This window comes from Myripristis murdjan, chromosome 12 (assembly GCF_902150065.1).
Source record: "Myripristis murdjan chromosome 12, fMyrMur1.1, whole genome shotgun sequence".
NCBI classification, from domain to species: domain Eukaryota; kingdom Metazoa; phylum Chordata; class Actinopteri; order Holocentriformes; family Holocentridae; genus Myripristis; species Myripristis murdjan.
The window spans coordinates 27,912,046-27,916,274 of record NC_043991.1 but is presented as its reverse complement, the minus strand read 5'-3'; the positions used below and the strand labels follow the sequence as shown (position 1 = coordinate 27,916,274).

The following is a 4,229-nucleotide window of genomic DNA, read 5'->3' as shown; positions in this document are numbered from 1 at the left end:
AAGACGGACTCCTGGCTAACGAGCTAAACACCGGTGATGCGCATCGCTTTTTCCCCCTTTTTTCACCGGAGAGCAAGTCCAGGCGCTGTTTACAACCAGTGAGTGGCAGCGGGAACGGCCAATCACACATTAGCAAGAAACGGCAGAGCCAATCGAAGAGCTTGTGGGCGGTCTCAAGGGAAACAGGCTTCAGCTTGAGCGGCCGTTTTCCGCTGGGTCCCAGTGCTTGACCGGTCTCCATTTAATATAGCGTAACATTGTTTTTGGACAGTAAAAACTGCAGGGGACCAAAACTGCCTTTTGAAAAAGTGGAGGGGACATGTCCTCCCTGCCCCCTCCCCAAATTACGTCCGTGCTTGGAACTATTTTCTGCTGAAGAGGTGCCATATATCACTACGCACTTGAGCCTCTTCACATCCCCACCGGAACAGAACGCGACCGTTACTTCTTCTGGCTGAAGGTGGTATTTTGCCGAGGTGAGTTTTAATTGTAATGTTTCATCTTAAAGTTTAATGTTACAGCAAATATTGTCATAGTGTGTGTTCTCCTGGGATTGTATTTGAGTATGGTTTTAGTTAATTCAGACCATTAGCCATTTTTTCGAACGTTGACGAATGTTAGCTATCTTTGTCAGCTACCAAACCTTGACGTTGACGGTTGGCTTAGCTTAAACTTCACTCAGCGAAAAATAAATATAAGGTTGGGCTAGTGGTCCCTATCATCCTGTTTCTCATATTCCTCATGTCCGATTACCACAGTGGCCCGCGAGAGTATTTAATTTTCTGACAACAGTCGGGGCTCCAAACTGCGACCAGATCGTGGCATTTTGCCGTTTTTGAGACAGCGCCAATATTTTCACAGCTTCTCTCGCAAAGCACGCGCGTCGTTGTGCGTGGAATTTGCCGACGTTTTTCTTTTACTATAATTTTAATAATCCATGTTGAGGGGGAGAGAGTTCACCTGTCTGAGTGTGTGCGTGAGGAAGGCTGAGGGTCCGGGAATGATTTGTCAGCTGCGTGGGTCACACCACCTACACTCCTCGGTGTGGGTCTGTGCCTTTTTCAGCTAACGTCACAGTCTCTCCGTATGTACTATGTTTCTGCGGATAGGAGACAGAGGGGGCATTTGTTAAACATGGCCTTACACCCTCTACTTACTCAAGTCCACTTTGTTTGCGCCGGTTTGCGCATCCTCACGGCACTTCACGGTTTACTCATGCTAGTCGTGGAGGGTCCACAGTGTAAAACGGAGTTCAGTACGTGTAAGAGTGAGGAGGCAAGCACAGTGGAGAAACTCAGCGAGAGAAATGTATTGTGTACCAAGTAGGCTACTGTACGTTAAAGGCTACTGTACGTTAAAATAGACTATTAGAAGTCAGGGCTTAACGTACACAGCTTTTTTTCTGGCTAAAAATGAAGTGATACTTGGAGGCCGGTGTCTGATGCGTGTAAGTGACTTGTAATGGGCAGCATGGTGGTCAGTATTAGCAGAGATAATATTACCAAGCAGCTGTTTTTTTTCCAGAACTACCAGTCAGTTTTTAAATGACTGCATTCATCAGAAATAGTTTTCTTTTCATCAGTAGCTACTTCCCATGTGAACTGTTATGGATTTGGATTATTTTTATGGACTTAAGTCAGAGCGAGTAGATGAGTCTGTTTGCTAGGGGGAAAAAAAACACTTGTCAGGCTGACCATTGAGCGCTGATAAAAGTGATAAAAGAAAAAATTTCCTGAAGCATTTAGCCTCAATAAAGTGTGATGAACAAAAGACAAAATTTAAAATTATGGGTTATTAAACCGTGACTTTAAAATCAGGACATCAGTGAAAACAGACAATACTAATAATCAAAAATATGAACGTTTCTTTTCAGTAAAACTTATTTGTGTGCCTCTGCCTGACACAGTGCACAGTTTAAATACTGCATGCAGGTTTTTATTCAGTGCAGATGTTTGTTGATCAGGTAACAGTACAGAGAGAGAAACTCAGATGGCTGTGAGCCTAATATTACAGCACTGATGTGCTCAGACACAAACAGCTATTGAACTGACTGACAGCTGATCCAGATGTGATCAGGTCCGAACGACACCTCCCTAAAACTCCTTCCCTTCATAACCGCTAGTTCCTGGACATTTTTAGACATAAAAAAAATGTCGGCAAATTTACAAGTTGCACACGTGCAAGTGGTTGCCAAATATGCTTGCGCTGTCTCAAGGGTCGCTGCAAAAAGCGACCATTTGGTCGCAGTCTGGAGCCCTGTACAACAAATGACAACAAATGACACACCCAAATATTCTCATAATGTCAAATGTTATCTTCAAACAAACAATGTGAATTCTAGAATAAACAGATACTGTAACGTGCTTTTATTGTCTTTCACAAGGAAAATTACCCACGTCTTGGCCTTCTTTCTCTACTCTCCTTCTCTCTCACTCCATCCCTCTGTTTCTCTCTCTCTTTGTTCCCACCCTACTCTCTCTTCCAGGACAGAGACAGAAAACCAAGAAGTACAGACAGAAGAGGAGTTGATCTTGACTTCCTGGTTTGTGACACAGAGTAGAGAGATTAAGGTATATCTCTCTCTCACTCAAGCACACACACACAAAGAAGGAATACATCCACTCTGTCAGCATATTTAACATGATATTCACTGCTACGCTGTCTAAGTGATTGAACATGGTGCGCAACTCTGGAAATAGAAAATTAATATGTGGAGGACAGTGTTGATATTGTGGCGGCCCGCCAAAAATAAATGACTGTTTGGTAACACTGGTATTAGAAATAGCATATAGATACTGCTCACTACACACATTATTTTATATAGGCCCCTTTACTTTTATGTTTCAGAGGCTGTAAGAAAATGCTCCCTCCAGCCAAGTCCTCAGGATTCTGAAGTTGAGGATGAGATTAAGGTGTGGCTACGGAATTCAAGAGACAGCGGGTGGACGAATGGAGCGCTAGCAAGAGACTTTGGGGGAAGAGTGAGCTTTGCCAATCAATACATCACCTCAATTGAAGTATGGACATGTTAGCAGCACACAAGAATATATTTTCAGCATCAGAGGTCAGAGTTTTTGCAGTTTTTGCTTTTTCTTTGTTTGAAGTATGGGCTGAAAAATGTGTCACTAGTAACTGAATTTGAATCATTCATATTTGAATTTTGACTACAGTTCCTCTCATGTTCCGTTGACCATGTTTAGTAGGAAGAGCTAGGGGGTCACGAACAATAGATATCAATAGATCACCAGGTGATTTCACTGATTACCTCACCTTGTATCAGAAAGGAGGAACCAATCAGTGAAATCACCTGGTGGAGGTTTCGGTTGGAATGAAAACCTGCAGCCTCTTGGCCCTCCATGGCACCAGTTTGACAACCCTGTCTTAAATGAATAAGGCTGCAATGTGCAGAGTAGAGCATTTTTCATTCAGTGTAATGTGTTTGTATTTAATAAATGAATTGATTGGAATCCTTTTGACTATTGTACATTTTTGACAATGCATACATCAATGACCACATCCATTTCAGATGTATGGAACTCCCAAAAGAAACTACACTACTAGCTGAAATACATTTATGTGTGGAACTGATTTATTGTTTTAGATTATTAGGGGGATTTAACTGCAAAATCAGTGTGGGCCTAGCGAGGGCGCCCTCTAGCCAGCCCTAAGTGGGCCAGTGCAGGCTTCCTTAGGGGTTAATGAGGACTGCCCATGTGGGACCAGCACTGAGGGGCCAACATTTTGCCAATGAGCAAATTCTCAGGGGACCTGCGCGGGCAGCCCACTGGGGGCCCTTAAGGCTGCCCTAAGTGGGCTTGTAAAGGGCCACTGCAGGCCTGTTTGCTGGGCCGGCATCCCATGCTGGTTATGCTGGTCACCAGCATGGGATGCTGGACCAGCATAACCAGCACAGGATGCTGGTCACCAGCAAAACCAGCATATGTTGTGTTTTGGTGCTGGTGACCAGCAAAACCAGCATATGTTGTGTTTTGGTGCTGGTGACCAGCATTCCATGCTGGTTATGCTGGTCACCAGCATGGGATGCTGGACCAGCATAACCAGCATGGAATGCTGGTGACCAGCATAACCAGCATGGGATGCTGGTCACCAGCACCAAAACACAACATATGCTGGTTTTGCTGGTATAACCAGCATACCCCATGCTGGTTTTGCTGGTGACCAGCCTTGCTGGTCTATGCTGGTTTTTCTAGCAGGGATATTACAGTGTG

The 4,229-nt window shown here is 44.2% G+C and overlaps 1 long non-coding RNA gene across 1 annotated transcript; it reads left to right on the top strand.

The window, feature by feature from the left end:
- The first annotated feature begins 433 nt into the window (after positions 1-433).
- LOC115369105 (uncharacterized) lies at positions 434-3,504 on the top strand. Its single transcript, XR_003929116.1, has 3 exons — positions 434-476; positions 2,486-2,570; positions 2,848-3,504. It is a non-coding gene; the product is annotated as an uncharacterized LOC115369105 (long non-coding RNA).
- Positions 3,505-4,229: the final 725 nt, after the last annotated feature.